Here is a 13,669-nt window from a genome sequence, read left to right on the forward strand (position 1 = left end):
GTGCCACGATGTGATTATTATTTGAAAAAGATCACTCGCGACTGCAGGGTAGACTGTAGTGAAGCAAGAGTGGAAGGGATTGGCTAAGGAGCCTTTACGATCTCCTGACCATAAATTCTGGTGGCTTGATCTGGGGTAGCGAAGGAAGATTTTTGAAAATCTTTTCGAAGATGACGCAACATGTCTTACAGATGGACAGGATGGAGGTGGGTCAATGAAAGAGAGGGAGATAAGCTCTAGAGGCAGGTTCTGCAAGCTGGACTAACCACTCCGCCTGCTGCCCCAGACACGTGTCCAGGGAGGTGACACTACCCCTCTTCTGCCACTCTCGTGGCACCGGCAGATTCGACGTAAGATGGTGTGCTCCTCACCCCTGATTGCCAGTGGGAACATTAAACATGAGCTCCGTAAAACCTCACCTCTCCAATTCTCAACTATACATCCAAAGGAACTTAAATTAGGCTCTCAAAGACACAGCTGCACTCCCGTGTCCACTGCAACATTATTTACAACAGCAGAGACATGGAAATCACCTAAATGCTCCCCACTGGATGAATGGGTAAAGAAAATGTGGTGCATACGTACCGTGGAATATTGTTCAGCCTCAGAGAAAGAAAGGCATCCTCCCATTTGACACTATGCTTTGTGAAATAAGCCAGACATAGAAGGACAAGTCTTACATGGTACCACTTGTATGAGGAATCTAAAAGAGTCAGACTCATAGGAGCAGAGAGTAAAATGGTGGTGGTTAGAGCCTGGGGGGAGAGGAAAATGGGGAGGTATTAGGTACAAAGTTCCAACTGCCCACGATGAGTAAGTCTTAGAGCTCTACCGCACAGCTTAGTGATTATGGTTAAGAATACTTGGGAATGCAAGCTGGTGCAGCCACTCTGGAAAACAGCATGAAGGTTCCTCAAAAAACTAAAAAGAGAGCTACCCTATGCCCCAGCAATTGCACTGCTAGGCGTTTATCCAAGGGATACAGGTGTGCTGTTTCGAAGGGACACACGCGCCCCCATGTTTCTAGCAACACTATCAACAATAGCCGAAGTATGGAAAGAGCTCAAGTGTCCATCGATGGATGAACGGATAAAGAACATGTGGTACACACACACACACACACACACAATGGAATATTACTTGGCAATCAAAAAGAATGAAATCTTGCCATTTGCAACTACGTGGATGGAAGTGGAGGGTATTATGCTAAGTGGAATTAGTCAGTCAAAGACAAAAATCATATGATTTCACTCATATGAGGACTTCAAGAGACAAAACAGATGAACATAAGGGAAGGGAAAGAAAAATAATATAAAAACAGGGAGGGGGACAAAACAGAAGAGACTCATAAATATGAAGAACAAACAGAGGGGTACTGGAGGGGCTGTGGGAGGGGGGATGGGCTAAATGGGGAAGGGGCACTAAGGAATCTACTCCTGAAATCACTGTTGAACTAGGTGCTAACTAATTTGGATGTAAATTTTTTTAAAATGAAAAATAAAATTTAAAGAAACACAATACTGTGTTGTCTACTTAAACATTTGCCAAGAGTGGGGCGCCTGGGTGGCTCAGTCGGTTAAGCGGCCGACTTCAGCTCAGGTCATGATCTTGCGGTCCATGAGTTCGAGCCCTGAGTGTCCATGAGTGTCGGGCTCTGTCTGACAGCTCAGAGCCTGGAGCCTGTTTCAGATTCTGTGTCTCCCTCTCTGACCCTCCCCCGTTCATGCTCTGTCTCTCTCTGTCTCAAAAATAAATAAATGTTAAAAAAAAAATTTTGCCAAGAGGGTAGATTGTATGCTGTGTTCTTATCTCATACTATAAATAAATAGTAATAATAAATAGAATTTGAAGCAACGTTGGGAGGTGATGGAGATGTTTCTGGCATAGGTTGTGGTGATGGCTTCATGGGTGTATACTTACCTACAAACTCATTCAGTTGTATGCATGAAACGTACACATCTTTTCATAGGTCCATCCTACCTCAGGAAAGTGATTTTAAAAAATAAATAAATAAAATGGAAGTAATCACTAACAGCACCAAATGCTGGTGAGAATGTGAACCAACAATTCTCATTCATCACTGATGGGGGATCCAAAATTGTACAACTACTTTGGAAGACAGTCTGGCAGTTTCTTTAAAAAGTAAGCATACTGGGGCGCCTGGGTGGCTCAGTCGGTTAAGCGTCCAGCTTCGGCTCAGGTCACGATCTCGTGGCTTGTGGGTTCAAGCCCCGCGTCGGGCTCTGTGCAGACAGCTCAGAGCCTGGAGCCTGCGTCAGATTCCGTGTCTCCCTCTTTCTGTCCTGCCCCCTTCCCTGCTCGTGCTCTGTCTCTCTACCTCTCTCAAAAATAAGTAGACATTAAAAAAATTATTTTAAACAAAGTTAAGTATACCGTCCTTCAGTAATCGAAGGGGTACACAAACTGTACATACAGACAACAGACGATTATTCAGTACTAAAAATAAACGAGCTGTCGAGTCACGAAGTCACGGAGGATTCTTAAATGCACGTTACTAAGTGAAAGAAGCCAATGTGAGCTACGTACTGTGTGATTCTAACCATACAACATTCTGGAAAAGGTGAAACTATGGGGACGGTAAAAGATCAGCGGTTGCCAGGGTTGAGGTGGGGGAGAAACGAATAGGCAGAGCACGGGGCAGAATTTTCAGGGCAATGAGGATATTCTATATGTTATCATGATGGATACGTCTCATTATAAATTTGTCCAAACTCACAGAGTGTACAACACCAAGGGTGAACCCTAAGGTGAACCATGGACTTGGGGTGATTATGATGTATTAATATAGGTTTCTCCTTGATTTAAAAAAAAAAAAAAAAGAACATACCATTCTGGTGAGTAATGTTCCTAATTTAGGCGGGAGGCTATACCTGCGTCAGGGTAGGGAGTATGTGGAAAACACCATAGATTTTGTTGTAATCCTGAAAATGCTCTAATAAAATAAGTTCTTACAAAATAGTAAAATAAAACGAGGACAATAACATCCACCCTACAGGGTTGCTGTGAGACCAAAGGAAAAAACTATAAGGGCGAGCTCCTTCCATGGGGCAACATCCTCCCCTCGGAGGGCCACCGTTACAGGAAGTGCAGGCAGCATTCTCCAGGAAACTAGTTCTCTGGGTTGTTGGTAAGTACTTTCTGGGAAAATGTTCCTATATTCAAATACTGCTATAAAACACCAAGTTAAAAGGTGTCTTCACGGGGAGCCCAGGTGTTTCAGTCGGATAAGGGTCCAACTCTTGATTTCGGCTCAGGTCACGATCTCACAATTTGTGAGATGGGGGCCCCACGTCAGGCTCTGTGCTGACACCTCGGAGCCTGCTTGGGATTCTCTCTCTCCCTCTCTCCCAAAATAAATAAATAAACTTAAAAAAAAAAGCCTCTTCACAATTGGGGTTTCCAGAGCCTACAATAGAATAAGATGCACTGTGACTTTAAAAAAACATTTTTGTTTAATCTTTATTTTTGAGAGAGAGAGAGACAGACAAAGCGCAAGTGGGGGGAAGGGAAGAGAGCGAGGGAGTCACAGAATCCGAAGCCGGCTCCAGGCTCTGAGCTGTCAGCACAAAGCCTGACACCGGGCTCGAACTCACAAACCATGAGACCATGACCTGAGCCGAAGTCGGAGGCTTAACCGACTGAGCCACCAGGAGCCTTGTACTGTGACTTTTAAAGCAGCTTTCAGCACAGGACCTTATTTTCTTGAATATCTTTTGCAATGACTTGGATGTGTCACACCCTGGGAAGCACTGGGATAAAAGCAGTCCTCTCCCAAGGACCCCTGGTAAACACTCGGCAGAAATAGCCATTAACCCACTCACTCTCTGGAGGGAAGTGGGTGTGACGAGGGAGGGGCAGGCGCTTCCGAGGAGCAGATTCTGAGGCTAATTCCAAGAGGCCAAATACCAGAGCAGGTACTGGGGCCACATGGAACTGGGAGGGGAATGCAACCAGGGAGTCTGAGGTCAGAGGTCAGAGGTGGAACCCCCACCTCTAAGAGCCCCAAAGTTAAGAGAAGAGGGAGAATGGAGGAGTGTTGAATACAGGGCATCAGAGATGGGGGCAGCATCTCACAGCGAGCTTCGTGACCATGAAACTGTGGCCCATGCCCTATCTTTGACTTGGCATTTTCTTTTTTTTTTAATGTTTATTTTCAGAGAGAGAGAGAGAGAGAGAGAGAGAGAATCCCAAGCAGGCTCCACGCTGTCCTGCCAGCAAGTGGGGCTTGAACCCACAAACTGAGATCATGACCTGAGCTGAAATCAAGAGTCGGATGCTTAACCAACTGAGCCACCCAGGTGGCCCTGACTTGGTATTTTCTATTTGCACCGACGGCAAGGTCTTTCAGAGGCAAGGACAGATCAGACGATTAGGAGGCTCGCATGGATTTGTCGATGGACAGAAATGGGTCAAGGCAGGTGCAAAGCAGCTACGTCTTTTGGAGCAGCGAACGTGTAGAGGCCCATAAAGAGGGCTGGGGGGCGGGGCTCCAAGCAGGATGGTGCAGAGAGGAACCAGAGATGGGCTCGAAGGGTGAAGAGCTCATTTCCCCGTGTTGTACAGGCTCAGCTGGAGCCCGTCGTGATTGCTCCCATTTCTAGGTCACAAGTTCACAGAGGAGCCCTGTGTAGCACCTGGATATCTCCAAGAACATCCAGAACTCTGAAGCACCTGAAAAAAACATAGCCCCATTCCTCTCTTGTCCTCCTCCTACGTTCGAAGTTCCATTCTTCTGTTTGGAACATATTCTTGGCCATTTTTTAAACCATCACAAGCCAGGAATTTGGTCTTTCACTCAGCTGTTTCTTTGGCAAGTTCCTTAACACATTTATCATCCACCCACTCACCAGTATCACGAATCAATTTATTTTTTGACTGCGGAATGGATATCTCAGGACGATGTCACTGCAACAGATCAATCCCGCTCATTCAAGTCCCCATAACTGGGTTCAACTAACATTAATTGAGCACTTTCTAATTTTTGTTAACGTTTATTTAGTTTTGAGATAGTGAGAGAGAGAGACAGAGCACGAGCAGAGGAGGCACAGAGAGAGAGGGAGACACAAAATCCGAAGCAGGCTCCAGGCTCTGAGGTGTCAGCACAGAGCCCGACACGGGGCTTGAACTCACAAACCGCAAGATCACAGAGATCACTCACTAACCAACTGAGCCACCCAGGCACCCGTAATTGAGCGCTTTCTAATTGTCAGGCATTGAACCAAGCTTTTACAAGATTTATTTAATGTAACTCCCACAAGAATCTTAACAAAGGGGAGGGGATTTGCCCCCACTGCCCCCTAGTTTTACTGACGAAAAGAATTGAGAAGTTGGGCAAAATCCAAGGTCCCATTGAGAGTAAGTGGCGGAGCTGGGATTCAAACCAGCTCCAACTCAACAGCCTTGAATATGACATTGAACAAGAAACCCTAGCCTAACCCCAGCACTAAAGTAGGAATCTGGAGATGCGGAGTCCAATTCTAACTCTGCAATTCATTACCTAAATGGGAAAGTCACTTGCTGAAAATAAATTTATTTTAAATTGATTTATAATACAGACAAGGGGTTACGAGATGATCGTATTCAAAATCCTATCAACTGTAAGTCTGTAGTCCTTGTGCTTGGTGTTTCCAAATTTAATCCATAGATAAAAGCGTAACTCATGGCATTTTTCTTCCTGAAAATATTTGCAGTTGAATGCTCTGGATGTTTTTTCCCCATTCATCCCTTCGAGGCAGTCTTGGACATCTCGCTGGAGCCCTTCCGTCCCTTGCCCTTGCATGCCCAGGATTCGTTCCCCTTCTCCAAAGGTCTCTCCATTTCTTTGTGGGCAATTCCTACTCTGCCACACGTGGCCCCGGGCACAGTCTGGGTAGTGGGGGTGCTTCTGAGCGGCCGCTTCTTCCTGTTGGGTTCTGTCTTTCCCCAGGCTGGTTTCCTGTGTTGCCCATCAGTACGGTGTGCTCTTGGATGACCGGCCAATCATTTTCCCTCCTCTCCTTTTCCTTCCTTTTCCTTCCGGTTCTATCACTTTTCTTTCTGTTCCTTCCTCTCTCACTCTTTTTCTTTCTGAATGAACGACCCTTTTGAAGTTGCCTTCGAACTCACTTTATAACTCCCACAACAAAACCAGTCTCATCAAATCGGCATGCCTTATTTTCACCTAGATGGTTTACTCCCAAGCCAACCCTCCTCCACAGTCACCAGACCTGACATCCCAAAACTTCCAGGTATCAAATTGCTGGCCAGTGATTCTGAGTCAGAAGATTTGGCCGGAAGTCCCAGTTCTTCCTCCTAATACCGAGGTGCCAGGCTCAAGTCGATCACTTTCTGTGCCTCAGTTTTCTTGGCGGTAAAATTGGAACAATACCTACTCAGCAAGTAAGAACACAAACAGCTTTCACGTGGTGGGAGCTCCGTATTCATTCAGTTCTCAAGTGGCTGAAAATGTGGCATTCCGGAGGGGCGTTCCGGAAGAGGATTCCCATGTGGGTGCGAGCAGTGGCAGCAGATTGGACTAAGCGCACATCTCTTCCGCATGAGGCCAGTGTTCATTTGGATCTCAGGCCCTGGCATTTCAGCTTTAAAAGCGGCCAGAAACTCAGAGGCGCCCAGAGTGGCTGCTGAGCCCGGTTCTGCTGAACCTCTCACCTGAGCTGGCTTTGTTCTTCCGGTTGTGCCCTACCAGCCGTCAGGCAAGTGAGGGAAGAATGAATGCTCTGTGGTTGTGTCCTTGGGACCAGTTCTGATCTGAACTGGGTCCCCCATGGATCTCTCCTAGCCCAAGCTAGTTGCTCTGTTTCAAGCTCCTTGATTCTTGTCCACGAACATAATTCGCTCCAAGTTCGTTACGTATTCAGGTGAGGCGCTACTAAGTAAGAGGCGAAAGGACGAACAAAGAAATGAATCAGTGGACAGTCTTCCCATATTTCCGGGATCTAAAACACTTGGACAACGTGTGCTCCTTATGCCACCACTATGCAGCCCTGATTGTGATTGATTCCTCTTTCTTTGTGTGGGAGGTATCCGGCCCGAATACAGTCTCGTCGCATGGAATCATGAAATGAACTCTACGAAGCTGCTTCACGGACTCTATTTTCTACGTCACTGTAAATGGGAGAAAGAGGGGAACATGGCGAAATAATCACCGGAAGTATCATGCCTCCACATAACTTCTAGAGTTTTTGGTTGTCCGTCAAATGAGGAGAGGCAGAGGTAGACAAAGGCTAAGCCAAATATAAACCAAGCTAGCATTCTCCACGAAGGCACATATTTTTAAACGTGAGTGAAAATAATGGTAGGTTAATAAATACAGCACGATATGAGGATAACAGGTACAGCAAGGTGTGTTTTTTTTATTTTTTTTTTTTATTTCTTTTCAAGAAAAGGGAACCAAGAAATTGTAGACTCAAGTCAACTCAGCATCGGGAAACTACTATGGATTTATTCACGGCCCAGTCACGAAATAAAAACCTGGCCCTGTTTGATGCCAGACTGTGAGCTATGGGCTCAAAGAGCCAATCTTTGCCTTCCCGGGCTCCTCAGAGTTTAGTGGGGGATCTGATGCATATCTTGACCGTGCCAACGGTGTTGGCAGAAATGCAGAGGACGAGGCACCCTCCTCGACCTTGGAAGGTCCAGGAGGGTGACCCGACAGATGAGAAGATGTCCTCTGGTACACGACGGAAGATGGAAATTTAGGGAACCCACTGCGTGCCAAGCTCTCTTCGAAGATGTGCTCTAGGGGCTGGGAACACGAGTCCCTGCCCTCAAAAAGCATACGTTCTCATGAGGGAGAAGAGGGGGAAAGTAAATGCATGAATACCTACAAACACAGGTAGATAAATAGGCAAACAACCGAACAAAGCACTGGGATAATTGCAAAGCATGCAAGAAAACAAAACGGGACCATGGGAGCAACGTGACGAGGGTGGGGGAGACAGGTTGCCACCTAACTGGAGTGATCTGTGAAGGACTCTGCGGAGGGGACACAGAAGTTGTAGTTTCTGAACATCCAAGATTGCAGAAGAAAGCGAGAGTGCATCACACGTTGGGGGCGCAGGCGAATGAGGGGTAGAGCACTCGGTGAGGCTGGAGGGACCGTGGTAACACCCAGCCCCACACCGGGGAGCTTGAACGTTATCTTACGGGCACCAGGGACCCACAGCAGGATTAAGGGCAATGCAGGACATGGATCTGACCTGGAGCTCAGCTGTGCTTTGTTCAATCACAAAGAAATGGCCCGGGCAGAGCCTGGGCTCGGGAATTCCTCTCAAATCTTCATTAGAAAGACAGACACAATCAACACTTGTCTCTCTCTCTGAAAAGAGCAAACAATGTAAATGATATCTGATGTCTTTCAACAAAAATGTGACCCTGATTATATTCCTGGCCAAGGCTCTGAAGCCAGATTCTTAGAGAAATAACCACAAAAGTTCCATGTAATTATATATATTTAATATATATAATTATAAATATATTTATTATGTATATATTATAATTATATATTTATCTATGTATATATTATAATTATATATATATTATATATGTCCTTCAGAAGGACATATAAATCAATTAAAGAGTATGAGAATCCCACCACCCACCCCATAGTCTGCAGAAATATAGAGGAAGGGGCCCTGGGAGCTGCCAGGAAAAAGAGAAGCTTCCTTAAGTGAGGAGAAAAGAGTGGCCTGAGCTAGAACATGTTCCCAAGTGACCTTGGGCATAATCTCCCTCCTAACAGTCTGGGTATCAAGAGCCATCAGGGTCTACTTCTTTCTTTTATTTTTTTTTAATGTTTATTTATCTTTTTGAGAGAGAGAGAGAGAGAGAGCGCGCGCGAGTGGGGGACGGGACAGAAAGAGAGGGAGACAGAGAACCTGAAGTAGGTTCCAGGCTCCGAGCTGTCAGCACAGCACAGCCCCAATGCGGGGTAGAACCTACGAACCCTGAGATCATGACCTGAGCGGAAGTCAGATGCTTAACTGAGCCACCCAGGAGCCCCAGTCAGGGTGGACTTCTTAAGCCAGGACCTCCTTACTCAAGGCAGAACATCATGAAGTTTTAAAATGTGCAGCTTATAAAATATCTGCCCTGAGCGTTTAGGAGTGAGAAAGGCGTCTGTGAGCCCAGAAGTCCATAAAGCCTTCGTCAAAAGGGGGCAAATACATAATCACAGACCCGTGGCCCTGGAGAAGCATCACGTTAGTAGTGGAAAAATATCCTCTTACTCAAAGTACCTACTAGTTGTGGAACTATTCTATCCCTGGGCACGGAGATTGTTCCCGGTCTTTTGAACTACCGTAAAACCACCGCAGAGATCACCCTCGTTCGTGCAGGTTTTCCACGTTTGGGGTTATTTCTAAGGTAAGGTGGCTGTGCGAAGGGCCAGGTAAAAATATCGGGCTTTGTGAGCCACGCGGTCTGTCTCCTCTTCCTCCAGCTCATTCTCCTTCCCTTTCTTCTCTTTCCCCTTGAAATCTCTTTAAAACCCTACAGACCATCATTACGTGGCTGGCCATACCCAGACGGGTCGCAGGCTGGATTTGGCCCACGGACCACGTGCCAAACTCTGCATTCGATTCTCAGAGTCCCCGGGTCAAGGGATACGATCATTACGGTGTCATTTACACACACTAGCAACCTCTTTTGTAGCAGTCTATGCTGGTAACCTGTGTCATCCAATATTGGGTATTATGTTTGGTTTTTCTTTTTCCGCCAAATATAATTTGAATTTGTGTGCAGGATTTGCTAGGAATTCTTATTCACTTCTTTAAACATGCCACTCTTACTGAAACTTTGAAGAGGTTTGGAAACGGAGCCCATAACCCTAGAGAATTAAAATGCCTCATTATGCCTTTTGTTTCGTTTTGTTTTCCTGTCCTGTGGAGGGACAGCCTCGCCAGGTCACCTAAGGCATCGTGTCACATCAGACCCTCAGCACGCTGAGGGTACTATGCTCCGGAAAACGTTGACCTGTGGCCTTTCAAATGTGTGCAGAAAATAAGTTTTATCATTTGGGGATTATCCTGGATATGTCAAAGAAAGAGACTATTTTAAACCTGTTTGTGATTAAAGTTCTTCTTTTTTTTTTTTTTTAACGTTTATTTATTTTTGAGAGAGACAGAGACAGAATGCGAGTGGGTTAGGGGCAGAGAGAGGGAGACACAGAATCGGAAGCAGGCTCCAGGCTCCGAGCTGTCGGCACAGAGCCCGACGCGGGGCTCGAACTCACGAGCCGCGAGATCATGACCTGAGCCAAAGTCGGACGCTCAACCGACTGAGCCACCCAGGCGCCCCATGATTAAAGTTCTTATTTTGTCAGTTTGCCCTCTTGGCCTCCGGGGTGATATTAGCCTCCTACTTGCTTTGTCTGGTGAAGCAAGAAATTCGTCCTGGCCAGCTGCATGCCCAAGGTCCCATCACTGCTGCTGGGGGGGTGTCAGGAAAGGAGCCTTAGGGGAGAGGGGAGGAGGAAGGGTCACCAGGGGAACACATCCCAACCGATTTGTCATAAAGAAATCCTCTTCCGGGGCTCCTGGGTGGCTCAGTCGGTTAAGCATCTGACCGACTCAGATCATGATCAGGTCATGATCTCACAGCTCGTGAGTTGGAGCCCCCAGTTGAGATAGCTCTCTCCCCCTCTCTCTCTCTCTCTCTCTCCCTCTCTCCCTCTCTATCTCTCTCTGCACCTCACTTATTTGCTCCCTCTTTCTCCAAAAAAAGAAGGAAGGAAGGAAGGAAGAAATAGTATTCAAGTGCAATCTCTGTAATCAACTCAAAAAAATGCTGACTCGATTCCAGTCCCGCCCCAGAAAGCTCTCTTAAACAACCACAAACCCTCTTCCCAACAATACCATTAGGAGAGCTCTTCTGCTTCTTCTCAGAGAGATCCAGAAGAGAAGCCAGAGACCGCGGTTACCATGTAATGAACATTTCCTAGGTTCCTGACCCTGTCCTGAGCACGGATGAAGAAACTGAGGCAGGCAGAAGTTACCTGCCAAAGTCACACAACAGGCGAGCAACAGCATCGGGGGAGGAGCTCTGAGACTCCGGGTGCAAAACCCACCTTGTTAATCAACTCAGGGATTCTGGGTGCTAATTTCAAGGGTTGATAAAAAGGACTGTGAAATGACATTTCCCTGGTCTTAGAGCACTGGCCACCTGTGCCCTCAACTCCCATGCACGTCTGTCTGCCCTTCCTGCCCCCTGGACAGACCAGTGCTAGATGGACAAGCTGTCCTGGGCGGACTTAGAGCCCCCCAAATCGGGAGAGTTGCCAGTTGTGGATACGTACCGTTTGTTCGCTTCATTTCCTTCCCGTGGGAACATGGAGATACCTTTTGTGTCAAAAGACACACAGCGGAGAGTCTTTACCGCGGCCATGTCCACACTGGCTCTAGGCACGTAATCCCAGTAAAGTGGAAAGACCCACTTGTCACAGAACCCATTGCATTTGGCCTCCCAAACATCTTCCGGACTCTCCTCCTTTCTGGTCTCCTTATTTATTTGCTTGTTTATTTATTTACTTATCTCTTTATTTATTTTTGTTTTCTTGAGAGAGAGAGAGAGAGAGAGAGAGAGAGAGAAAGAACATGAGTGGGGGTGGGCCAGAGACAGAGGAAGACACAGAATCCGGAGCAGGCTCCAGGCTCCGAGCTGTCAGCACAGAGCCCAACGTGAGGGCTCAAACTATTGAACTGTGAGATTATGGCCTGAGCCGAAGTCAGACTCTTCACCAGCTGAGCCACCCAGGCGCCTCCGTAATTGTTTATTTTCACCTACCATCCTCCCGGATGATGGCATCTGAATGGGTGGCATGCTGGGAGTCCCCGCGATGATTTCCTAGGACTCACGGGGCTCGAACGCTGTTACAGCTTATTGCGGTCAAAGGTTGTAGAATAGAATCAGCCAAGGGACGAGGCACACGGGGTAAAGTCCAGGAGGAACCAGGGGCAAGCTTCTCAGTGTCCCTCTCGGTGGTGTCACACGGGGACACACTCAGTCCTCCAGCAACGATGTGCCAAGGGTACCAATCAGGGAAGCGCCCAAAGTCGTGGTGGCCAGTTTTATTGAGAACCAGTCCTGCTGGTATGCAAGGCCCATGCGACTGATCCCACGTACTCACGCTCCAGCCCTTAACCCAGAGCAAAAACAAGCGTTCGCCGTAAATCACTCTGTCAGGATAAACCAACCTGGCCACACTGGTAAAGCATGGTTCAAGTTCTCAGACGTGCAAAAAAAACCCACTCTTATCAGGCAGAACATTCCAAAGAGTCCGAGGTTATTCCCCAAGAGCCAGCCCATTCTGGAGGCAGGTTTTTATTTAGAATGTGAAGGGTTGAGCACCCCAGGCCTGTTGAGTTAAACCTTTCCTGTACACATTATGATCAGAGAAAAAGTTATACCTCCTAAAATGATCTCATCCATAATATCAAGGAATAAAAAGGAACAGTGGGACCTTGACTCTCCAGGAGCTGTGTCGGGGGGGATGTGGTGGGTGGGCCAAGGTTTCCACCTTCTTCCTTCCACCTGAGTATGAAAAGTGTGACGTGTTTATTTATGCAACAAACGTCAAGCAGCTATCGAGATAGCAGCGTGAATCTCAGAGCCTCTGCCCCGACAAGCTCACAGTCGCGCAGAAGGGGCCCCGTGCTGTCAGTGTGCGGTCACATACGGATAAGCCCCAACGTTCTCAGCTCTGTAGCATCCCACATAATCCATCGATCCTGGGGAAAGGGGGTAACGGACACAGTCTCACAGGGTCTGCCACCTGAACTGGGGACTGGCTGGTGACCAAGAATTGCCAGGTCGACAGGGAGCAGGGCACTCTCAGAGCAGGAAAGAGAAAGGTAGGATATTTCGGGTCAAGGGTTCAACACACGCATTGGAGACAGGATTTGCAAGGTGCCTTGGGGTTTCTGGACCATCGTACTGCGAAGGTTCCTTTCCTAAGTCCTCTCCGTAAGGGAAAGTTTGTAAGGCTGATTGTTACCAAGTAGTTTATGACAGAGTTTCCCAACCTTTTCATGTCATGGCACTAATGAAAAATTATCCAATTTGGCTCTCAGACCTCCTGTACAATGGCTGTGCATTCTAAATTCTTGTTTTGCTACTTTTCCATCTATAAACAGGAGCGTGAAATGAGATTCAATAAATAAGGAATCTTTACATTGGCCAGCAGAAAATGATCATTTTCTCTTCTACCGCTCTCTGTTCCCCCATGCTTCCTCATCTGTCCTAAACTTAAAAGATCCTGTTAAAATAGAAACTGCTTTTCTTGTCCCTTGTGAGTACTATCTTCGCTAGGTTTGCTGTGAAACGTAATTGGTAGTCAATCATTCCTATGGCAAATACCGCTCTCTGCTACAGTAAGCGTCTGTAAAAGGCGTTCTTTCACTTCTGTTTATAAGTGTGCCTTCATAGCTTTCTTTTCATATAGCTTGAATTCGTGCAGATCTTACAGAGGATCCAAAAAGCAGGCCAACTCATTTTCGTAGCAGAGGGCAGAGGAAGGACGTGAAGAGACAGAGAGGGACGAGCACATCACTGCCTTCTACTTCATGAGGTAGGAAACATTATCGAAAAGGGAACTTCCATTCTAACAAAAAGCCACGCCCTGGCATAATCATGTAGCAGGGTCATCATCCAC

Source organism: Prionailurus bengalensis, chromosome C1 (genome assembly GCF_016509475.1).
Source record: "Prionailurus bengalensis isolate Pbe53 chromosome C1, Fcat_Pben_1.1_paternal_pri, whole genome shotgun sequence".
Lineage (NCBI taxonomy): Eukaryota > Metazoa > Chordata > Mammalia > Carnivora > Felidae > Prionailurus > Prionailurus bengalensis.